The sequence below is a fragment of the Cyprinus carpio genome, chromosome B1, assembly GCF_018340385.1.
Source record: "Cyprinus carpio isolate SPL01 chromosome B1, ASM1834038v1, whole genome shotgun sequence".
Lineage (NCBI taxonomy): Eukaryota > Metazoa > Chordata > Actinopteri > Cypriniformes > Cyprinidae > Cyprinus > Cyprinus carpio.
The window spans coordinates 10,938,292-10,964,943 of NC_056597.1; the positions used below are offsets into that span (position 1 = coordinate 10,938,292).

Here is a 26,652-nt window from a genome sequence, read left to right on the forward strand (position 1 = left end):
TATTGTAGTAGTCGATAAAGAGAAAAAATATTTATTTATTATTTTTGTCAGCGGTTAAGCCTCTCATGGACACAGTTTTGGCCACACAATGGCTGTGGGCTCAGGTTGGAAAGTAACAGTAACATAATTGGCCCAGTTACTTGACAGTATAGTTTTCGGTACAGTTCACTATATAGGTGGCTTTTATTTTATTTATTTATTTTTTCTTCTTCGCTTTTGGTCTTATTTTAAGATTAGGCATATATAGATCTAATAATCAGGTAACACTTTACAATAAGGTTTCATTTGTTAACATGCATTAACTAACATGAACTAACATTGGCAATATAGTTTTACTGAATTTATTAACCTTTGTCAATGTAATATAATGAACTGTCACTTTTGATCTTAAAAATGCATTTATAATGTATTTATTAAACATTAAGATTAACATTACAGATAATAATACATGTTGTAGAAGTATTGTTAATTGTTTTAATTTGTTAATATTTGTTAACATGAACTAACAATTAGCAATACTTCTACAACATTTATTGATCTAATCAAATATTAAGATCAAAAGTTGTATGTTAATGTTAGCTCTGTTAACTGACATGAGCACAAACATTTCATTAACTAACATTAACAAAGGTTAATAAATTCTGTAAAAATATATTGGCATTGCTTATTCGTGTTAGTTAATGCGTGTTAACAAATGAGACCTTATTGTAAAGTGTTACCAATAATTGTAAAAGTGGTTTTGTGAAATGTGGCCTATCTTAGAAAGCATATTTTTTGGCTCTAAAAGCCATCCAGTTGAGCTTGTAAGCAGAGGCAAAATCATTTCAATAGCATTATTATTTTAAAGGCCAGCGTTTTGTGCTCCATTGATGACTGATAAGAAGGAATTGAAATGATATGAATGAGACTTTATTAATATGCACCATTCAGTTCAAAACAGCATCTTGACAGGTTGAAGATAACAACATTGATGAGCAGCTGAATGACAGTTGCATAAATAAAATGTCCATCTCACTCATTTTTCAATCTTTTTTTATTATTATTACTCATAGTAACAATCCCAATCAACAATCCTTGAGTCTGACAGGGGAATGGAAATGGTGGCGAAACATTTGAAAGGTGACCTTTACAGACGAGACTCTTAGGACAGACGGCCACAAAGCGTCTGCTTCATTCGTAAACCATTCTCCATTTGTCACATCAAAATGTAGAAAAGAGAAAAAGAAAGCCTATTTCATTAAAGGTAGATGTCCTCTTCCATAGCAACGGATAATATATCAGCTCACCTGCACGGCCACCTCCCATTGTGCAGGAATCAGATAACTCCACATGCTAATCACAACAGCCGGCCCCCGCTGTGAATAACACCGCTGACCACGGCGTTGACGTGTCCCCCTCGCTCTCTTACTACACACACTCCAGTGGTCAATTACACCCTCAAGGCAGCTCAGTAAATGCTAATCATTTCCTCATGAAGACAAAAACTGTCCATTTTTGTTAGCTGTCACTTTAGCTTCCCAACAGATCACACGGATTATTTCTCTAAAGGTGTTGAGTTATGAAAACCACATGCAAAGCTGTTCCACATGGGACGGAGGGAGTGAGTCACATTACGAACATGACGGGATGTGAGCCGAGCAGCCTTAGTCAGAGAAATATTGTGTAATTGGATCTGATTGGTGCTTTTTTTTTTTAATCAGTAAAAACAAACCCTCAATCATATACAGTGAATCTATAAGAGGCCCAAATATCCTCGGGGACTGAGTGGGTCTTCTTGAAACAGCCTCGTAAGCAGATGTGTGAAACTCATCATGTGTTCTAGCATGTCTTGAATATGAATGAAATTATATATATATATATATATATATATATATATATATATTATATATATAGGTATATATATATATATATATATATATATATATATATATATATATATATATATATATTACTATATTTACTTTATTATATATATATATATATATATATATATATATTATACTATATTTACTTTATTTATATATATATATATACTATATTTACTATATATATATATATATATATATATATATATATATATATATATATATAGTATATATAAAACAGTAAATATAGTAACATTGTGAAATATTATTACATCTTAAAATTACTGTTTTGATGGCAGAGCTGAATTTTCAGCAGCCAGTACTCCGGTCTTCAGTGTCACATGATGATCAGGAAACATTTTATTATCAGTGTTGAAAACAATTGTGCTGCTTAATATTTTTGTGGAAACCATGATACATTACCAAAAGTTCGGGGTAAGTAAGAGAGATGAAAAAAAATAATAATAATACTTTTCAGAAAGTACACAATAAACATATCAAAAGTAACAGTAAGACATTATAATCTTACATAAGTGTTCTGTTTTAGATTAATGCTGTTCTTTTGGATTTTCTGTTTATCAAAGGATCCAAAGAAGAAAAAATATCATGATTTATGCTGAAATATCAAGCAGCAAAAACACTGTCAGTTTTGAACATTGATAATAATAAGAACCATTATTAATAAGTTACTACAAAATCAACATTTTAGAATGATTGCAGCTTTGCCAGCAGTGAAATACATTTTTAAAATATGTTAAAAAAAAACAGTTATTTCAGATATGTATATACAAAAGAACTGCTTTAGTTTAATATATTTTATATAATTAATTAACTATATATAAATTAAGTTGAACACATATATTCACTGCTTAATTCATTTATTCATTGTTCATCAATAAAAGGGAAATTTAGAGCATACACACAACACATATACATATACAAAAAGCTATGTTCTCACGAGGAGCCCGGTTTAAGTTCGGCATACGTCATGTCCCACTTCCTTTCTCGTCCCTAATACTTTTATGTCAGCTCTATGTCCTATAAAGTAAAGGCTAAAAGCCCATAAATTAAAAGGAAATGTAAAAGTGTGTGTGAGAGAGAGATCTCCGGTGACTTTACATTAGTGTTGTTTGATAGCAGATGAGCGAGTTGTCCCTATTCAGAGTCAAATTCAAATGTATGAACACTCTAATAATAGGCTTTCAGCAGGTAATATTCATCCTCTGTTAGACATAAGTAGGCCCAATATAAGTAGAATCTGAAGGGCTCTTCCCAGCATCTTAAAACTAGGTCGAAAGTCAGCTCTGTCACGGGAGACTGAGAACAGCCCTGTATTAACATAATGAGACATATCACGTCAGTAGGTGGCAGATTGCATCTTTCATTCGTTGGCATGTAGCTTGAAAGGTCATCCGGAGCCCCGTTACCAACAACCTCTCAGGGTTCCTGCAAGCACACGGAAAAGTCCCAGGATGGCCAGATTCGCAGTGATAAACGCAGTGCTTTTAGTAAGACGATACATGTAGCACCCATGTAGGCCTGTACCTATGGGGCTAAAGCTGGAGCGTCGTCCCACAGCCGCAGTGAAAGCATCAAATTACCCCTCTCTACTACAGCCTGCAACAGCTCCTCTGTGGAATGACATCACTGCCAGTGCGTACCTGCTAGTGATTACTGTCTCCTCAAGCAAAATGCTTCCAGCCATCTATTACTGCATAGCACCATATGAGTTGAATCATTACAACATTTCTTTTTTACACTCTCCAACAAATTATAATAATATCACCCCTTTCCCCACAGGCCTGTTGTTTTATTTTGCCGACCTGTTGTTTGTGCTCCAAAATTAGAACCATGGCACGGCATAAGTGTGTTGTAATAATGTGATCTCCATTTTCTTCTTGGCTTCCGCCACTTGATTTTTTTTTCTCTCCAAATTCCTCTTTTAGAAAGCAAGCCTCTCCACAGGGAAAATTAAACAGAAATTTTATACCTTTCTTTTTAAAGGAATCAAATGTGCGTTCCTTCTCTAAAGTGTCAGTCAAACTCCCACTTGGTGGTCTGGACTTGTGATTGTCTACGTAGAGACTGACGCTGACAGCTATAGCGGTACATGGCAATTATTTTAAGAGGAAAAAGATTACAGTGCTTTTTATCAATTAAGTAATAGTTCGTAAATGGCCATAATGCCTCAGATAATATCCTACCTGAAAGCAAAACATTATTCCAGTCCAACAGTGTTTGACATAATCTGTCTTTTGCTATTAAATGAAGCGTGGCAAATTAATTCTGATGATTTCTTTGCGCATACTTGGAATGATTTTTAAATAGTTTCAGCCAAAAATCATAAACAAAATGGAGCTTAGATATTAGATGTTTGATTAGTTGATGAATTCGCATCATGTATGCTTCATTTATCATCATCCGCTAAAGTTTTGATAATCAGCCTTTGAAAAATATTTACTCTCATAGATGAACACAAAAAGAACTCAGTCAATCTTTGGAAAAAGAATTGTGTTAGTGCTTTAATTTAATTTAATTTAATTTAATTTAATTTAATTTAATTTAATTTAATTTAATTTAATTTAATTTAATTTAATTTAATTTAATAATATTTATTTATATATTATTATTATTATTATTATTATTAATATTTAGCTGGTGTTTGCTTTTAATAATTTTTTTTTTTTTTAGTCTGTTGTTAGAACTTCACTGTATCCTGTTTCCCACAGATTTATAAACAGGACAAGCACTTAGTCTGCAATCTCAATGGCATCGCTACTGAAAGTGGTTTATTGTGTCTGCTTAAACACAAACAGCGCTGGTCCAGTCTGTGAAGTCATATCTGTAGGATTAAGAAATGAGATCAGATCAGCTAATGATGGCAACAGTTGATTTGTGCTTCTACTTCCTGTGTTTAGACTGGCTGCCGATACACACACGTGATCTCCCACATGCACATCACTCACTTTCCTGGCACTTTTTCAATGCCCCCATCCCACAATAGGCCCACCCTCGGTTGGAATTCCCCCGGATATGAGTGTGTCTGATTTTCTTTTATCGTGTTTGTGTTGTCACAACTTCTCACGTCTGATCCAGTACGTGTATGTGCGTGTATGTTTGACCTTCTTGTGAATTGTTGCTTCCAGCTTAGTGTGAACGTGTCAACTGCTCATCATGACAAATCTTACAGGAATGCCCCTGAAAGCTGCAAGCAGCCAAACCACCATGCATCTTGGCTGAACTAGTCCCTTCAGTCATAAAATGTCACTGAGGATTTCAGAGTAGAACGACTCGCTCGAACTTGACTGTATTCTTTATTAGGCTACATATGGATTGCCTCTAAGATGCTGTATTGATTGCACAGGTTAATGAAGAACAAAGTGTGAGGCAGACAGTTGAAAGAGAGCAAGACCTCAATATACAGGGAAAAACAATCAAACAGAAAATCCAATCAAAGTATCAAAGCACAACAAAACGAAGAGTAAACGTCTAGGGGCGAAAAAGAGGAACAGAAAATGCTGTGCATGTCAAAGAGGCAGACTGGAATCATTGTCCAAGACTTTCAATATCTCAACACTAATCTACAAGGAGAAAAGGAAGGGAAAATGGATGCATTCCATCTAGTGCTGTCTGTAACATGTGCCAGGTAGAGCGGGAACAGGTTAAATTAATCAGCTGCTCTTGTTGCTCAGCTCAGTTCAGATGTAGGTACAGCATGGACCCATATCTGCAGTTGGGGTCAGTCATGAAATATGGTGTGACATTGTCAAATTGATGGAGGTCAGGGAATAAAGGGAATGAATTTATTGTGGCTTGTGCATGATACATGGAGCGGTACGGCGAAAGCGCACAGGGCAGGCGTCTGTGTTGGAGAGTAAATGCAGTCTTGAAACACTATTTTCTCTGCCCACTGGAAGCATATTATTAAAAAGCTCAGTTTGCTAAATTGAATGGGCGTACTAGATTACACGGAGCTCCTAAAAAAAAGGGCCCATGACAATATGGGCGTCAAGTTTTGAAGGAAAGGAGGGATCAAATGTGCTGGTTTTGATGGCAAAGGCTTAACTCCTCATAAATTACATTTGATGCTTAAATGTTTTAAGATTATTATTATTATTATTGGATATACGGTACATAAGTTTTTTTATTTTTTTATTAAAACTATAATGTAAATTATTTAGGCCTATTTAACATTGAAAGGGTTCGGTGCAGTCTCGATGGGGAAATAAATGTTTTTGGGTTTTTTTAAACAATGTATTTGGACAGAAATTTTTTTTACATTTTATAATCAAACTAAATTCTGTTGTGTAAGAACAACCAAAAATGGCGATTTAAAAATAAAATAAAAAATCTGCACTTTTTTCCCTTGTTTTTCATGTGTTACTGTGGCAGGACAACACTTGAAATTAGAATTTTGTTGTTTGTTTTTGGAAGGAATATCGAGCCATGGACAATCTAAAGAAAAGTTGACAACATTGTTGCTGTGCTTTCCACTATTGATGACAACCGCAACAACCTCTCAGCACAATATTAAAAATGGCACATTTCAGCGCCTGATCACCTCCCATTATAATAGCCATGAACAAAAAGAAAACTGTAGCTCAAGAAAAGGAAATGCTTCTTTTATACAGTATTTTATACATTCTTGTTACAAGCTAGTTCATAAAGTGGTGAAGACAAACCCATCTGTTTCAAAAATTGTCGACTGCACGATGGCACACAATTTCTGTCCGACCACAGAAATAAAGAGAAAATAAGAAGTTAAGTCCCTACTCCTCATGTAGCCGAAGCTGCAACCTTTCCCCTTTCCTAATTATTACAGTATGTTTTGCAGATGACTACAGATGTTTTTTGTTAATGGTAGTTTTGTTTCAGTTACGAACAGAAAATAATATGAATGTTGTTGTTTTGTAAATGCACACAAACACTTTTTTTATCCATCTGTCTGCACTCTAATCTACCGTCTGCTGCATGTCTTATCACATTCGCAACATATATGTACACATCATGTATTCAATTCTCATTTCATGTATGCAATTATACCAATATTATTTACACAGCATTGTGTACACAGCACTCTGCAAGCTTCTGTGGCACATGAACACACGTAACCCCCCGTAGTGAAAGAACTAGCGATGTGCATCTGCAGAGGCTGATGGTCACGTGACACATCTGGAGGTTTCCAGTTCTATGCCCTAGCTGGCTGGAGATGAGGGGGACCTCACAGCCTAGAGAGAGAAAGGGATGACATTGACTCGTCCTAACACTTCAGTGGCCGTGTGAGGGATGCTCCCATGGAGGTGGGGAGGGCTATTTCTCACTGCCTCATGGTGCAGCACCATCAGTGCACCGTCCTAGCGTACAGATGCCAAACTGAGACACTCCCACACATCCATGACAGAGCTCCAGACAATAATTAGGAGAGGGAACGGGCCGCGTGTGTGAAGGCCCGGGTGACGTGGATATACATTAATATGTATTATGCACTATTTATTACTCTGTGTATCATGTTGCTGTTCTGCAGCAGGTAGGATTGTATCGGCATAGCCATCACATGCAGAGCTCAGTGCCTTTGAGTGGATATCTGCGTCTAATCTCCTATCCTGGTGCAGCGAGTTGTGTGTGCCAGCTGAGTGTCTGTCAGCGTGCAGGACAAGATGGAAGTTTTGCATTTGTGGACACTCAGGGACAGGATGCGCTCTGTATGTAGTCAAGCATGGAGTGAAGTCAGGGTCTGTCACTGCCAGCATCTGCTGCCCACTCGAGGCCGCCCCAGAGGCACTGACCAAGCGGCAGCAGTCTCTCTCTCACACACACATACTTAAACACACACTGGGCCAGCACCAAAGAAGTGGGAAGGAACATGTTTTCTACCTCTTCTTCTTCTGGAGTTTAGTTCTTAACTGTTGGTTTGCAACCCAGAAGTGGGAACGTGCATATGTTTAACGGAAAATACAGTAATAACAGTAAAACTGAGAACTATTATAACAATTTAAAATAGACTGTTTATTTTTTTTATTAAATTTTAAATTACAACTGTGATGGCAAAGCTAAATTTTCAGCAACCATTACTCAAAGTCAAATTTTCTCCAATAGCAAAAGAAAAAAAAAAATCATGATAATGTTTCTGTGACTTTACAAAAAAAATACTGAGGGACTGAATATGTTGGTCAGACGAGAGGAAGATGTCAAATTTGCTATCACTCCTGCAGCCATTGTTTTTGGCAGCCTGATTTAATGTAATTAAATGGTAATATAAGACAAAGTATAGTGTTAAATTTGTTACTATTACTATTATTTATATATATATATATATATATATATATAATATATATATACTCTATATATATATAGATATATATATATATATATATATATATTCATCAAACTATCCTGCCAAATAGTGTAATATATTATATATATATATATATATATATATATATTATAAATATACATATATATATATATATTTGACACTATTTGGCAGGATAGTTTGATGAATAGATAGTTTCAAAGAACAGCATTTATGTAACATAAATCTATTTTTAACATTATAAATATCTTTACTGATCTCCATTTAATTGATTTCATTTAATTTTCATTAACAAATAAAAAAATTAAATCTTACTGACCCCCAACATTTGAACAGTAGTATCCGTACGCTAAACTTACTATATTTTGGTCCCGTGTTAGGTCCCCACTTGATATCCTTTCTAAAATCTGGGGCTAAAATGGAAAACAGGTTAAAACAATAACATCTTTTGTTTGTGTGCTCACAACTTTAGTGCAGCAGGTGAATGGATCTGCATCCTGGACTGCATTTCTCCAATCTGGACCCCCAGGTGTGTGAGTGTGTGCGCGTCTGCGGGTTGGATGGTGGGTATGTTTTGGTGTGGGTGGAAAATTGGGCTGTGTGTGAGGGAGTGTTTGTGTCCTGCAGTGGGAGAAAGAGAAAAAGAGAGTGAGAGTGAGAGAGGAAGTGATGAAGGGTGAAAGCAGGGGGAGATGAGACACTTTGATGATGTTAATTTTGGGTTTATCTCACAGATGGTATGAATGATTTCTATTTGGTTGGAGCTCATCTAGAACACCAGGGGTCCTTTTATCTTTCCTCCTCTTATTTATTTATTTATTTATTTACCTATTTTATCACTGGACCCCCCACCTCCACCCCACATCTTCCTGAACACCACTACAACACTTTTGTTTTGATTACCTTATTAACATTTCACTTCATTGAAAATTTAGTTCCCTCTGTGTTTAGAGAAGAGGCTCCATGTGGATTGATTTTGATAAATGGGAAGTCTGGTCTGAATAGAAAAATAACAATTCTCTTTATTGAAAGTGGCTCCTAATGCAAAGTCTGTACGTAAGTGAAATTTCCTATGTTGAATTTGGCCAAAGGCTGATTAAATGTTAACACAGTCAAAAACAAAGCTCAAATGTTTACCATCTTTAAATGGACTATTCTTTATGAACAATTAAAAATTCTAAGCTATGATTATTGGACTAAGTCTGTAATATTCTGCATAATAGATTTAAATATGGTAAAATGTGCTAAGCTTAGAGTACTGTATTGGCTTGTTGACAAATTAAAATCAATCCTTATATACCTTGGATAAATGTGTTTGCTAAATGAATAATTGCTTTCATTTATATGAATCTTTATATGCCTTGGATAAATGTGTTTGCTAAAACATTCCCTCATAGCCTCGTTTTCATTCATGTATATTTATATATAAAATGCTGTCCACTGAAAAAGTCCAGCAGCTGTTTAAGTAATCCAGAATATTAATATAACAAAGTTGTAGGGGATGTGTAGAATTTTATAAACAACAGCTTAATCTGCTGAGTTCTGTGCATGCTGATTCCACGTGGACTTGAGTTATTATTGAGTTAAAAGAAAATATAGAGCATTTGTTAGAAAATATAGAGCATGCATATAATAAAATAAGACATGTGATACTAATGTATGGTTTGAGAGAGTTGTCTTAATATCTGAATTTATGTTGCTACTTGCTTGCATCACATTTACTGACAAAGAGAATTATTAATAGTGGTTTATTTTATGTATTTGAATATGCAGAACAAAATATGGGGAAAGTTAAAAAATAAATGATATAAATAGGCCTTTAGTAATATGATGATCCCCCACAGAACTATTTCGTTATGCATAACAATTGGAATTATAAATTAAATGTCCCATTTTACAATAGTTGTTGCAATTAAATTTTTGCACAGGAGTGTGATATAGTCACTCTTGGGCAAAGGTAAACGTGTCCTCCACGTTAAAAATATACCTCAGCCTTCAGCACAAGCTCTAGATTTGCCGACATACCACTCCCTTGTACTTTTGTTCTTCTGGGTGTCAGCGAAATTAATAATTCATACCATTTACAGAGTAACTCTGAAATTAATCCTGACTGAAACTTGAGGAGAAGACCTGATTACATTCATTTAGCTCAGCACATTTAAGCCAGGCTTCTAAAACCCTTCAATGTTGACATGTGACACGTGAATTACTGCTAACTTTATAAACAAACCAAGGTACGTTTTACATATTAAAGCAAAAACTGTTTGTGTTGTTCTGCACACTGAGTTGCTGTGAACTCTATGGACAAACAGTCAAAGGTATCTTTAAAATGTGTGAAACTGTAAATGAAAGAAACAATTTTTCACGGAAAATACTAAAATAGAAATCTGCCATAGAAACAAGGATGCACTGAATTTGCGTGAGTTTGGTAGAGGGTAATTGAGTGCTCTCCTGCCTGCATGAAGTGTGGGGCTGAGGATCTCTTCAGGTGTTTTTAACCGAGAAGCACACCACTCTGGGTTAAGCCGGGTCAGGCACCAAAACTTGCTAAAATTGCAGCTGCTGCTCCTTTCACTCAAAAAGTCTTGTGTAGTTACTAAGCTTCACAGGACTTTGTGGAAATATTTGAACTTTCCACAAGTGTAGGTGCTGGGAGCAGGTGGATGGGGTCAGGGGGCATCGGAGGTTTGCTTCAATGGCAGTGCCAGTTTTAACTTACAAGACTGTTTGTGCACTCTTCATTCATCTTCAGGATGGAGGCATCTTGCTTTTGTGTTGTTTTTCCTTATGTTCTTACATTCTGTTCATACAGTGTATAATATGAAAAACCTACGGTCACTTTAATCTAATTATCTTTTATTTTTTTTAAAATCAATATATAAAAAAATTATAAAACAATATTTCATGTTCATGCATTTATTTATTGATTTATTTATTTTTTAAGTGGCCGTGTAATGTACAGTCGGCCAGTCACTGTTGCAAAATACACGTTGTTCAGGGCTTTAACAGGAAGCGTGTTTCGTGCTCCTGTCCTAAAAACTCCTCGGCCTCTTTCTTCTCACACAATAAAATAATTTCATTTCAGATCAATATTTCATGTCAGCTTATTTATTTGGAAAGTAGCAGTCTGACGATCATTGTAACACGATAAACCCCTTCGGGGTGATGTTTGAGGTTTATTTTGCAATAGGCTATATATGTTGGTGTTTGGGGAAATGGATGGTTATGGCACTGTTGTAACGTACACCTGCACTGGCTTCGTAAATGTGACAGAATTGGCAACTGTTCTAATTTAAAATTAGTTAAATATCACATACTGTATATAGTATTTCAAAATGAACATATATTAGAAGAAAGGAGATTAGTGAATATTAGTGGACATATGGCTTTCAGTATGTACACTGCAAAAATAATAATAAAATAAAATATGCAAAAGAAAATATCAGTGTTAAAATTAAGTAAAAACTGTTTAACTGGAAGCTGCCTTGCAATATGCCTTACAAAACAATTGGTAACACTTTACAATAAGGATCCATTAGTTAATGTTATTTAATGTATTAACTAATGTGAATGAACAATGAGCAATACATTTATTACAGTATTTATTAATCTTTGTTAATGTTAGTTGATGAAAATACAATCGTTCATTGTTAGTTCATGTTAATTCACAGTGCATTAACTAATGTTAAAAAGCACAACTTTTGATTTTAATAATGCATTAGTAAATGTTGAAATTAACGAACTAAGATTAATAAATGCTGTAGAAGTATTATTCATTCTTAGGTTATCTTAACTAAAGTAGTTAACTAATGTTAACTAATGAACCTTATTGTTTAAATACAGCATATGTATTTTTACTGTGAAATACTAAAGAAAAAAAAATTTCAGAGGTAAAAAATGTGAATTGCCTTATTTATATATTTACTTATATATAGTTTGTTTGTTTTGATTTAGCTTTAGGTATTAGTCAGGTAAAGTATCCTTTAGTTAAGGCTTCATTTTTAAATAACTAGTTCATCATTTTACAAACAGATTTGGATATGTGTGACTAAAATATGTCAGTATATTAACATCGTATTAAATGAATTATAATTTAATGACATAAAAGCATTGTAAGGTAGCATGTCATCAAAATACCACCCAATAAATCTTGTAACGGCATTTGACACAATTTTGGTACAACATCATTTATTTATTTATATTTAAAAAATACAGTAAAGTTCTGACAGCTGCCATTTTGGTTTTTACCATAAATATAAAAGAAAGGAAAAAAAAATCTGTTATTTTTTATGTTTTATTATATAGGACATGTTTGGTGTTGTTTCGGGTCAGGGGAAGTGATAACTTTGAGCATGCAAAATTACACTTGCAAGCGCTGTGCTGCTCCTCGATTAGAATAAACTTCGCATCCCGAATGAAAACGTAAAACAGAGCCAAACCCATGAGCTGCTTACAGTCGCTATCAGCCAGAGACACGATGATGACGACGAGCTTGTGAAAGTCATTCATCAGGGTTCGGCGTTAGTCATGGATGACCCTTCATTTATCACTGATCCGGTGCTGGATACAGACACATAGCGCACTGATTGGACGCAGCGGGGGGACCAGTAGCGCCGAGCCAGATCCAGAGCTGAGGAAACACACTCTTGTGCGAATTATCTGTACTCTCGCAGCGCTTTCAGGTAGACATGCTCGCGCGCATTCCCGGCTTTGTTGTATCTCTGTGAGGAAACAGCGGCAGCTCGGGTAACTCCGTATCTCGGTGTTTCCTGACGGTGGTGGCTGATATTCGGCATTTACGCACATGAGCGCTGGACACATCGATCACCCCCGACCAATCTCCTCCGTTTGCTCTTGCTTTTCAGAGAGGAGATAGAAACATCTATCTGTCAACATCTGAGTGACTCTCGCGCTCTCCGGACTATCGTTTGGACGGGAGTTGCTGTTTGAAGCGAGCGAGGAGGACTTGTTTTGCAAGAAACATCTCCCTGTTTTGTCTTTCCCCGAACTTGACCGTCGTTTAGTGAAGTTTTGTCAATGGGATGCTGAAACACATCAACAGCAGGTAAGAACACCGATGGCCAGCATGCGCGAACGCTAACTTACACACTAGTTAGGCTACCTTTTTTTTTTTTATAGAAAATAAAACAGGGTAAGGCAGGGTAATTTTAATTAAATTTTTTTTTAAAGCTTGCTTTTTTTATTGTCAGATAAAAAAAAAAAAAAAAAAAAAAAAAAAAAAAAAAAAAACACATCAATAATGAAAATTAAGAGAGAGAAACCGGGTTCGTCGTATAAAATGCATCACTTTCAGAATGTATAGCTTAGTCAAGCGAATGTTGAAGTAAATCATAGTGAAGACAATAGGTACACACAGGTTGTAAATGTGTTCACGTGCGGTGCTTGTAAGCGTCACTGTATATTAATAAGAGCACACAGAGTTTCACCGTCGTTTTAATAACTTAATCTACTTGACTTTTCCGTTGTCTGTCAGTGAAAAAAAAGGTAAAAAAAAAAGGTGTCTGTACAGCCCAACAGCTTGAAATTGTTTCATATTAATAATAGTTCTTAGCTCTACACTTCTGACAACTTATATGCATTTACTGTAATGACGTTAAAAATGAACAGTGTACTGCAAGTTGATGATAAAGACGTCAGATCAGTAAAATAAACAAAAATAAAGTCATATATAAAATAGATATAAAAAATAAATAACATAAGAATGCCAGGCTATACCTGCATCTATATAACTTATACGTCACATTTTTTATTAACTTATTTTTTATTAATCTTAAGGTGTAAGTTTGTGTTTTACAAGCAATTACAATAATTGAAATAATACATATATAGTTATGAAAGTAGTTGTATTGACATTGTTACTGTATCCTATGTGAACAATATTACAATATTCCTCTGCTCAGATTACATGTGTTAAAGTTGTTTGTGAGTGTTTCATACAGACATGCTTTATCTGAGGGAAACTGCTGTATGCAGCATCAACTAATTCTCCTCCACATTGTGCTGAAGATGTCTTAAAATAACTGTTTTACAGAAAATCTCTAATCGTTAACTTAACTTCACCTAGTCATTTTTCTTCCACTACAGTTCTTACATTTACATTTATGCATTTAGCAGACACTTTTATCCAAAGCGACTTACAGTGCTTTCAGGCTATACATTTATTTTTACCAGCATTTATTCTTCTCTCATGTTTGTTTAAGCTTAATTCTCAGCTCTGAGTGAATGCTTATTGATTGATTATAAGCATAAAAAAAAATTTAATGCTTAGCTGATGCTTACAAACAAATATTCTCTCATAACCAAGTTTTTTTGCAAGTACAAAAAATAATAATAAAAATAAAAATATGAGACAGTACACTTTCACAAAACACTCACTGGCAGTAGTTTTTTTTTTTTTTTTTTTTGCTCTGTGTGTATATGTGAGTATGTCTTCTGAGCAACTTTTTTTTCTTTTATGTTTTAGAGATAATGGAAATATTTAAATATTTGATCTCAGACAAATTACAACATTTGCTTTGGTGAGTTAAATGGCAGTAAGGGTGTCTCTAAATTACTTATAATGTCAAACTGATCTGTACATAATTGAGCCAAACCTCTAAAGCGCATCATGGACATGTAGACTACTCAAACACTTATACAGTATTCCGAAAAGCAATAAGATAAAAAAGGGAAGAAAAAAAAGGTTATCAGTGAAATGTTACGTATGAACACATACCTGGAGGTTGTGTTTCGACAGATAAAGAAGAAACAACCTGACGTACACACACGCACACACACACATTGAAAATAGTGTAGAGGGGAGCATGGTACTGAGGTATCACCATGTACTGTAATTGCACTGAAAGCTGATACTGGTGATAGTGATTGGTGAAAGATTCCTGGCCCATCCTAAATGGTCTTTTGTTTAAATGTTAGTGTATATTGCCCGCTAAAGTCACAGACATCAACAGACATTGCCTCCCATTGAATCATGCTCCTGGACTGGTCTCATATGTTATATTCAGTTTTTAAATATCAATGTTCAAAAACATGTTTCAGTCTTCTGGTTGTTTTGACTGGTTTAGGCCTTCTACTGGGGGTTTTAGCGATTTATTTTATGGCGGTATTTTTAAGCATGCATCTGTTTCTGTTTAATTCTCTAGTTTAGGTCAGTAAGGTCGATTTGATATTGTAATCTGTGACAGAAACTCAATCATTTATAAATTTTAAAAATGTTTGCGATGCAAATATGGGCGTTTTGTGGAAATTAGATGTTACTTATATAATATGTATGAATAGATGGTCATGCCTATGAATGTTTTACTTTTTTTTCATTAAAAAGACATCATAGGAACATTAGAAAATGCATCTGCATGGAGACTAATGTATTATGGACGATGTACATAATAAAACGAGGAGAGATTTAGCATTGCTTGTGTGTGTGTATGTGTGTGTGTGCGCGCGCATGCTGAGAGACCTTTGACTAATCTGAAGTGTAGCTGAAATCAATTTTTGATGTTGCCTTGAACTTGGCCTTTGTTCACTTGAGAGACAGGGAGGGGGGGAAGAAACAGACAACAGAAAAACTTAAGCTGATTTTATTATTTCACATTAAAGTTGGAGTGATTGATAGGAGCACTTTCAAACTCTGAAGTGTCATTTATATCATGACAGAAAGAGCTTTTTTTTTTTTTTTTAAGACCCGTGGAAGGCCGCAGCGTGTGGGATGGAGAGAGTGTTTTGCTTGGTGACCTCACACCAAACAAACTAAAAAGAATACACCACCCCAAAATGTAATGATGCTAATATTGTCACATATAGTGGCCCTCTTTCCCTCATAAAGGCCAGTACAGATGTTATTGGCTGGGGGTTGTCATGGTAATGGGATTCACAGAGCCTGGATTGATTGACAGAACCTGTCCAGTGCGGCCAGATGTTTTATAATCTCCTTGTTGCTTCTGCTTTCACACCTGCTTAAAAGTCAGCATACATATCATTTCATTATTCAAAGCCAAATTAGTCAGTGTCTTCGTTTTAATCATTCCCTGTCAATGGGAGGCATGACAGCTAATTGCAGAAACATTTATTTTCATGTAATTTCATTTTCAAGGCAATAAAGCTTTAACATGATTAATAATTGTCAGGAGCACAATGATTGGGAACAGATAAATAGGCATTGTTGTTTTGACACCGGTGTGTGTTTGTGCATGTGAACGTGACTTTCTTTCTGATGGTATAGGGCTGATTCACTAGCTTGTTAAATGCAATGCATGAACAATTGGGAGTCGGCATTGCATGTACACACACACACACACACACACACACACCAATGAGGCTTGAATAGCGTGTAACATTTGGAGCAGGCTCATTGCTGCCCAGCCATGCTTAAAGACGAAGACACTGGTGTTTTTGCCGGCAACCCAACACCAGCTCAAAGCTCACTGACTTGAGTGCACATGCCAAACGACAGCCAGAGAACCGCGGGCCTCGTGCCTCTTACGACGTTCTTTTGTGTGCTTGCTACATAGGTGCATTGTAACGTATCAGGAAGAGAGGTGTGAAAGCAAATAATGTTTGTGACTTGCGTGACCGGATGGAATGTTATGTGCGACCTATGCAAGGCTTAATTAAAACGTCACGCAGCAGCTCGAACGTATTGATGTGCCACTGTTGTGCCGCTTAATTGACACTTTGAGGGATGCACTTTCACTCGTCTGGTAACGGTCAGAGTGTGCTAATATTTCAGAGAAGAAAGGAATTGTATGTGTTTAAGACCCATCCCCTTGACCTGGACTCTTTAATGCAAAGCCTTTTCTTTAAAGTCTGTCACTCTGATTTATGCTCAACTCCTCAATGCATTGAAAACGCAGAGAATACTTCAAATAGGATTATACACAGGCACACACACGGATACACACTCTGGTTGGAATCCACTCTTTAGAGCCGGCCAAAGCTGAAAATAGTTTTTAAATGGTAAAACGGATTGCGAACTGTCTAATAATGCCGTTACAGACAAACAAAACAAATCCATTCTCATGGAATCTACCAAAGCATTGTTAGGCAAGTGTGACGCTACTGTACCGGACACCTTTTCTCATTGTCGTCTCCCAACAGACAATGTTGACTTGCCGGCAGAGTGTTTAGTAGATGGTGGCTGCTTGTGTTTGCTGGGAATTTGAGGAGAGCGGCACGGGTCTCAGGAAATAAGAGGTTTCTGTTTGTTTCAGAACAGCTGGACAATGAGGGAATGCATTTTTCAGCGTTCAGTAGGGTTTTGTGTTTGTGTGTCTCTAGGTCGCTGTACTTGGCTGATCTTTTTATTTTTCAGACGGCTGAAAGACGCTTGCAGTCTTCCAGAAATTCTTTTTTCTCCCCGCTTTTATAGAGAAAGAGTGGCGAATGACCTCTCCCTGTGAGCCGCTATGAAAAATTCATGGTCTCCTCCCTCTTCGAGCCATTATGTCAACATCTAAAAATACTTTTTTTCACACTGGCGCCTCTGTGATGGTCAATGATAAACAAACTGCAAAAACCACCAGCTCGAGCTGGCAACACTTTAGGATTGGCAAATAAATAAATAAAACTTTCCAGTTGCATCAAAAAAGTTGGACCGATTTGGTGTGTTACATGCAAGCGTATGTCTTTTTGGTGAAATATGCAGTGCGACCAGTGCGGAAGACAAAGATTGTGTGAATTCTGTCGAGTGTGAAACAGGGAAATAACCGGCAGCTTTTAAGTAGGCTCCACCTCCAACCTTGAATCTGTTATGTTTTTTCCCCCTTCTTCTATCTTTTTGCCATCTTGTGAAAATTTCATCAGATTTATATTTGACAACAGTTATTATACAAGGCGGTTTTGCTGTTGTTATGCTGTGCTATAGGATTTTCTGCCGAGTGCCCTTTGCCAACTGTCGAATTATGCGTGCCAAATAAATGTATGATAGTAAAGGAAGAATGAGTAGTCAGTGGTAGTTGATTCATTGAAGTTTTCAATGAATGAAATTTGTTTCTGTTTTTGAAAGCTTTTATTTATAGAATAATTGAAATAGGAATATAAGGATCAGAACGTAACAAGCTGGAGTCAGATGCCTGACTTTTTTTAACACTTAACCTTCATGTTGTCTTATAGTTTATGTACTCATATAATGTGCCTTTACCACATATAACTATTGTATGAAAGACCAGCATTTTTAGTTTAGTTTTTAGTTAGTTTAGTTAGTAATTTTAGTTAGTTAACGGTGGATTGCACATTAAATAACTTGCCTGTTTTGACATTTCATTCATCCACTTTACATTCCTTGACATTATTACAGCTGTTTCTTAGATTATCTCATATTGATTTAGTTAAAAAATATGCCCAGTATTTATATATCTTAAGTTGTGCTTCTTAATATTGTTTGTGGAAAATATGATATTTTCTTTTTTTTTTCTTTTTAAGAATTATAATTTTTGGAACAGGAAGAAATCAAACATTATAAATGTTTTTACTGGCACTGATCAATTGAATGCATTCTTGCTGAATAAAAGTATTACTGTAATCTCTTTCAAATTAATCTTACTGCCCCTAAACTTTTGAACAGAAGCGCGTGCGCGTGTGTGTGTGTGTGTGCATGTCTGTCTTTTGTAGTTCTTTTATAGATCTTCTTTTTTTTCACAAGGTTAGAAATTCATTCCTGACGCACTTGTCCTCTCCTATGACTAAATGTGTGTCCTAGTCCTCTGCTCGGTTTGTATGTACCTGTGCGTCCTTCGTGGAGCGCTGAGTTCGGATTGGCTGACGGCATACCTGGCGTCAGACACTTTTATAGAGTAGGACAGGTCAGTCGTCTGTGTGTCCGTACCTTACGACACCCACCTTACAACGCTTCACCTTTTAAGTTCTCACACGCTCCACTCCTCTGCAGCAGGACTTCCCATCACAGGCGGTCTACTTCTTCAATGACTTCCTTTAAGACCCTAATTCATTGGATTCGAGAGCCAGGTACGCTTTGTACTCCGTTTTTTGCAGTTTATCACGATTGTATGGCCTTTACTAATAAATATGTCATCCGTTTAGACTGTCAAGATTTAATAATGTGAAATTTACAGTTTAAAATGCTTTCACTGCTGAGGATGTAATGCAATGCCTTTAGTGATAATTTACCAGGCAATAAATGATTGAAGGGAAAATACTTATTTGAGCAAGCCAGCGGTCATAGTTCACCAAGCGCCAGATGCTGTGATATTTTATACTTCATTGTTCCCATTTTGTTCTCATGTGTCCTCCAGTATCTTGTTGGGCATCCATATTTTATGAATGCCGCAGTAAATAAAATGGAGGCCGCTGTGTGTAAGTGTGTGAGGATGTTCGAGGGAGGGATGTAAACATGAACCGTTCTCTCCCGTGGCGGAAGAGGGGTTCGCGCAAAGGTCTTTCTGGTTCTTGGTGAGGCCATCAGTCTTTCCTTTTGTCACTGATACAGCCAATCCAAACCCCCCCGCAACTCCTTTCGGCTTTCTTGGAGAGGATTCAGCTTTCCTGCGGGCGCAGCTTTGTGACCAGCATGGCCAGCCCCACGTAACCTTTTAAGTCCAGCTGCAGCATTCCACGGCAGATATGTTCATTAAGGAGAGGAGCAAGGCTTTTGTCTCCCCCGTCAGCAGAGACTGCGGGCAAGCAGGGTTTTTATTCAAATAAACACCCACTTGATCTCACAGCAGCTCAGGTGGAAAGGTTGTGCCGATTTAAATGTGTTTTTTCCCCCCTTTGTCATTTATGGGGGCTAAATTATAGCCATTTTAAATGTATAAAAATTGAAAAAAAAAATCTAAATTCTCACTCGCTTCCTCTGCATCATTCCTTTCTCCAGTCTCCCTTCAGCTGGACCATTTCTTTTGTAGATGCTGGAGAAATTTATCTTGCGAAATGTTGCCTGAAAGTGCTCTGTGCACCGTAATTTACCACATAATTTATTAGCTCCTTTTGTGTTTTTTTTTATTTTATTTTTTGGAGCGTGAGGTCCAGAAATTGAAACGGAACAGTCCTCTTGATAGCTTTCTTTGGATTAAGATCACGGAGGTGGAGAGGCCAGGATGAGGGATTCGTCTTTCTAATGGCAGTGATGAAATTTTTTGCCACTATAATTTATGTGTGTTTCAACATAACTTTATGAGCACTTACTTTTGGAATGCAGTAACCCCCTTTTCCCATTAGTTTCAGCTTTACAGGAAGGCCCACTCAATATTGCTTTAAATACCATATGAAAACCACCAAATTATAGAATTATATTTTCCCCTAAGTGAGGAGGTAAAAGGGGCCGTCATATACTATATAATTCATGCTGAAAGATTTCTGTAAAAAAGGTGTTAGAATTAATGCGCAGAACATGAGAGGTTGACTGGCTGCGCTTGTATGCTACAGAACATGGCAGGTAGTGTCTCCGGCCAATCAGATCCTTTGGCTCTCTTTACGAGAGGAGGGGGTGAGAGACATATGAAAGACATAATGAAGGTTAGTGAAATGGAGAGCAATACATCTTGCACATTGAGCTCGCTACTTGTTAAAGCGACAGGGCCTAACCAGAAAGGAATTTGCTTGATGGATGAATTTTACTCGTCTAATGGATACAAGCACTTGAAAAATGAAAACATCGATCCGTTCCCCAAGTTTTTCCATCCCTCTAATGAGAATGGGTGTTACGAAAGATTTTGAGAGGGTAGCAGGGACAGTCTTTTGCCCGATGATTCGGAGAACATGTATCTTGGGTTTCAGTCACAGCTGAACTGCCGCTCTCTCTGTTGTATATATTATAGGAGGAAGAGAGGACGCTCGATTTGTCTCTCTATTGATGTGCAAATTCAGAATGGGTTAGATATTTCCTCTGTCATTTTGCTGGAGCTTTCTTTGAACCCCGTTATCCCCCATTCAAAGTGAAACAAAAATATATTTTTCTGCTTGTTACTATGGATACAGTAGTTTACTCATGTTAGCTAACTTCGCAATGCGCTATTGTTGTTTTCGAATTTGTATGGAAATTTTAATTTGTGTTTTCGTTGTCAATAGACCAGCCATTCTTAACTAATGTGTTGCGACCCAAAAATGTCTGGCCGGTCATTTACTATAGGGTACCAAAATTTGATATAGCAAAATAAGTAAGCTTATCAACTTATCAAATTAAGGAGAAACACCTCCTTTTTATTTATTCTTCCTATTCTTTTTTATTTTATTGTTTATTTTGTTGTTGTCCAAGGCAATTCATTTTTGCACAAATTCATCCATCACTGACCTAATGTTTTACCTGTTATATATTAATTTACAATTTTATAAATTTTCAATTTATAAATAATTTTGCTTATTTTAAGGGCTATGATTTTGTGATTTTGTGATATTATGGTAATATGTATCAGGTAATAGAAATAAGAGTTAATGTTGTTGGTTTTTGTCTGTAGAAGGATTTTTTTGTTTGTTTTTTTACATTTTAATTTTACATTTTATCGACTATGTGTGGCTCATGAGATTCTAGACACTTCTCGTCAGGTGTTAGTAATGTGTAATTAAATTACTTTTTTATCATTTAATTTTTTTTCTGCATGAAAAATCATTTAACTAATTGCAAAAATGTAAAATATTGATCTTAAAGCAAATACTACAAAAACAACTGATGTAGTGAACATATGTATACGTTATGTACATATTTTTCTTTCTTTTTTTAATGGAAGGAACATTTATTTTGAGATACGAAGCAATTAACAACAGAGTAAGGATGATTGTATTGCTCTTCTGATAGTTGTTCTGTTACTATAAATGTAAAAAAGAAAAGAACTCAAAATGTTGTTAGTCACAATGGCTATTTATTGCCGCAGTCACAGCTTGTATTCCTTCTGTATAGTCTCAAACCCTGTATCTTTATCTGTCCCGATTGGTAGGCGATTGGCTCCGGTCACTGAGCAGACGGGGTGAGAGCGTGAGGCCATGATGATGATGGCGAGGGCGGAGAGACGTGAGATCCAGAGCTCACTGGGTGCGTGAGCAGGCCGGGCTGAATGTCACACACCTCGCCCCCTCCACACACACTTGTGCGGTGCTCTCATGGCACACTGTTAATTAATCTGTAGCTTCCAGCCAGACGGGCACAGCTCACGTAGCCAGCTGGGAGATGCTTTAGACCGGGCGTGCACTCCCTCTGATGGCTCACTCTGCTGGCACTGTCTGCCAGATTACATCAGGTGTGTGTGGGTGTGAGCCCTGCTTGTGTGGGTGTAGGTGTGTGTTTGTGTGTGTGAAGAAGGGAAAGAAAAAAATTAGAGTGAAAAAAAAAAAAAAAAAACATTGATTTCCTGGTCATTGTACAATGGCCTGGACTGAATGGTCTGCTGAAAAGGGAGAAATCCGTTTCCTTTGGGAAGGAGAGAAAATGTTTCCTATACAAGTTAACCCTCTGAGGTCTAGGGGATTTTGGGGGCCTGGAGAAGTTTTGACATGCCCTGACTTTTGTGCTTTTTTCAGTTGCTTATAAACATATACATGGCTAAAGTCTGAAAACACTATATTCAGTACAAACTGGGCTACAATAATATGTAAATAGCATGTATGTACATGATTGTGTTTTTGAGAAAACAACGTTTATGTGTGGTTAGTGAAAAACTACAATTTTGAAATCACTGAAATAAGGTCATAAAACACCTAGAGAACATTTGTTCACTTGTTTACTCGCTCACAGAAAACAATAGATTGATGTTTGCATCAAAATGATGTGAAAAGCATCTTCACTCACAGAAAACAATAGATTGATTTAAATTTTCTAAGACACTTTTTGTTTCGAAAGGGCATATGCGAGTAGGCGTGATTGACCGTGAAAATTAGTGTCATTCACACCTGAGAAGACAAAGGCCCGCATAATGAGCTGCATAATGAGCCTTTAAGTCAGATGTGTGACTGAGAGAGAAGAGTTAATGTATATATTTTTATTTTTGTAGTTTATTTAGAATATATTTAATTATCCCACAAAATAACTTGAGATTCACTTCCAAGTGCAGTTAAACAGTTTATTAGGAACAGTCAAAGCTGACTTTCAAAGCTGAATTTTTAGCATCATTAGTCCAGTCACACGATCCTTCAGAAATCATTTGAATATTCTGATTTGCTACTCAAAAAACATTTATTATTATTAATATTATTATTATTGTTATTATTATTATTAATGTTGAAAAGAGCTAAGAATAATGTATTATTATTTTTTTGAGGAATAGAAAGAACAGCATCATTTGTAGCATGAATATTGTATTTATCATCACATTTTTTTCTATATACAGTATACTGACTGCCAGCTTTTGAATGGTATAGTATATATTGTTACACTTGGAGTAAGACTGGAGTAACAATGCTGAAAATTTAGCTTTGATCACAGGAATAAATTAAATTCAAATAGAAAGCAGTTATTTTAAATAGTAAAAATATTTCACAATATTACTGCTTTAGCAAGTTAAAATATACATTTCAAAACAAATAAACTCATACTTTATCATCTGAAGTTCAGTTCTTTACAAAAACATGAAAAATCTTACTGTTCAAAAGCTTTTGACTGGTACTGTGTCATGTTGAAATATATAAATAAACATCACATACCTAGCATTTCCAAAGTGTATATTATTTATGTGCACTGAAGGACATAAACATTTTTTAAGAGACTCATGGGAGTGTGTTATAGAACATTAAAGGAAAAAAAAAAAAAACTCCTGGCATCGTGAAACATTTAGATGATGTGAATGAAACTTCATAATGTTTCACTTGATTATACATTTAGTCAGGGGTTATAATTTTGGAAAAAGTCTAACTAGTAAAATGTGTACAAGTTATGTGAAAACTAATACAAGTAGATTAATAAAAAAAAAAAAATCTCTCATATCTCTTTGTAGAGTATTTGCTGGTTACAGTTCTTTTTTTTTGACGCGTTTCAAAATGAAGATCACGCAGAACCAAGGTGGCAGACATCGCACCCTGTTTGTTTTCTTTATTTCATAAATGCACAAAGTTTTGTTGTTATTATGTGTATATACAAATAAAAGCAGACCCTTTACAGATTCGATTGATATATTGCTCTTATCTGTATGATCAAACTGAAAGTGTAATTTAAGTTCTTTTCGGGGTTATCAGGAGAAAATGCCACAAAATGCGTATCCGCGTTGGTCGACTCCAGAGGGTTAAATTGCTTTCAGCAAGAAAACTGAATGCAAACCTTAGAATTAATAGAACATGTTAGTTTGCTCTTTATTTAGTCAAAATGTATCTTTCCACATCCAAAAGCAGGATTTTAGGATGTATCTTAAAGCGATAAGCCAGTAGAGACAGTATTTTGCTAATATTTTACCACAGGTAAAAGGGTTTTAGGCACGACGGAAGCAGAGTACCGTATGTTATTATTGAATTCAGATGATGTGCGGTCTGTGTGGTTTTATTGTTGCTCATCCAATGAGATTTTAGAGTAGAAGAACATAACAAAGTTGAAAAAAGTGCAACTGCAGTCCATCAGATGCTACTTTAATTTATGCCCAGATTTCATAATATCTGGAAAATTGATAAAAGGTGTAAGAGACAGATAAATTCAAGTTTTGCATTTACACGCACTTTAAAAAAAGTCTGATTTCAGTCAGATTAAACTAATCATTATTACATACTACATAAACTAATCATTTGTACATTTTAAATAAAATTTTCATTTCAATTCGTTGGCCCCGAAATTGTACATCTGCTCCAAAAAACCAAGGGAAAATATATACACTCGTAGATCGACTACATAAAAAAAAAAAAAATGTAGCTTGATTATAACTGCACATGTAAACGTACTTACTGTTCTTTATGTCGTTTCACCCACATTCCTTAAAGAATCAGAGGAGGTGCTGGATCGCTGGCTGCTGCCTTCAGCACCGTCCAGCCGTAACCCGCCAGTAACGGAAAGATAATTTCATCTTCAGGGTTCAGTGACTGCTCAGCACACTCCTCTGTCATTAATGACGGAGTCCCAGGCGAGTGAAGAGTGAAGGACAATGGGTACTACATTGAGCCAGTTCGCTTGCGACGCATTTACATGGCACTAAGTGCATCTCAATGTAATTAAGATGGACGGCAGTAGAATGTACATTAGACTACAGTCAGATACACTTTATGAGCCAAAGACACTGATTGAAGTCACATACTAATACAGCCGCTCATAAAATGACTATGCGTGGTAATTTTTTTTTTCAACTTTCTTCTTGGACATCAGTTACTGTAGATATTACAAATTAGGGTGTTTTCACACTTGTTTTAGTTGTAAAGGTCTTGACAACATTACTTGTTTTAATTTGCATTTGTATAATGCAGAAAAGTGCTGTTTTAGTATCGTTACTAGTTTTAGTAATGTTTTGAATCAGTTATTTTTAGTTGTACTGGTACATCAAGTTAAACTAAATTAAAATGAGAAATGCTTCCTTGGTAACTAGCTGAAATAAAAAAAAATGCTATATTGATGATTGATGCTATATTGATATTGGTGATGTTTATTTTTATTTATTATTTATTTATTTATATATTTAGTATATTTCATGATATTAGTTTTTGTTTCAGTTAACTATAATAACCATGATGACGAATAATTTTGGCCTTTGAGTGCCGTACAATGATGACACGCAGAAGAGATGAACTGCCTATTTTATTTTAATAAAGAAAAAAAGAACTACAAACAGAAATTCAAAGCTTTCCCTTCAGTGTTCTGCTTCAGGCTCAAGAGTTTAACCTGACCAATTTGCAATTCAAAATGTAAAATATAAAAGAAATTATAACAGAATGTAACACTTTTGTTTTCTCTGTAAGGGATTTTTTTTTTTTTTTTTTTTTTTTTTTTTTTTGCCCTAGGCTGTCAGTTGATTAAAAATTAATTACAATTAAACTTGTGATATATTTTTTATTTTTATTTTTTGTAGTTAACATGATTAATCTAAGACAACTAAATTTGCTGAAATTGACTTCTAAATATATATCTTCATATCATAATCATCACTTTTATGTTACTGTTATGTTCAATTGAGTGGAGGAGTTGATCCACTTAAATAGGCTCTAAGTTGGTTTTATTAAAGCAGCCTAAGTGTGAAAACACGTTTTCGTTCTCTGGTTTGGCACAATCTTGTTTATTTTTATCCATTGTTGTGTTTTCAGTGGTTGCCATGTTACATTGTTAACCAGATGATGCTTCTAACACCTGGACGAGGGTGTTGTCGAAACACACACTTTATATTTTACCCTTAACATGCATTATTGGAGCTTTTTTCAACACCCATCATCTCAGAGGAGTGGTTTAGGTGACTGTGTTGTATGTTGTGAGATGTACATCTCTTCACGGAGCCTCTAAGTGAAGCGCTTTCAACAGCCTTTCATCATTCCCACCCCTCCCATGAGCTCGAATGGGCTTCTCCCGCACTCCCGCTCCCTCAAATGGAGTCTTCTGTTCCCCACACTTCTTTC

General features: G+C 35.8%; 1 protein-coding gene across 17 annotated transcripts in view; it reads left to right on the top strand.

Moving 5' to 3' along the window:
• The window catches only part of LOC109087252 (teneurin-3-like), a 497,439-nt gene that overhangs the window by 213,838 nt on the left and 256,949 nt on the right, over window positions 1–26,652 (top strand). For 7 of the 17 annotated variants that reach the window (XM_042716553.1, XM_042716554.1, XM_042716556.1 and 4 more), the window contains exon 1: window positions 12,618–13,243. The exons of 1 other annotated variant lie outside the window; for it this stretch is intronic. The gene's annotated coding sequence lies outside the window, so the exon portion shown is untranslated. Of the gene's footprint in view, window positions 1–12,617; window positions 13,244–26,652 lie in introns of those variants that run through there. 9 more of the 17 variants (XM_042716558.1, XM_042716567.1, XM_042716559.1 and 6 more) reach the window with 3 other exon arrangements.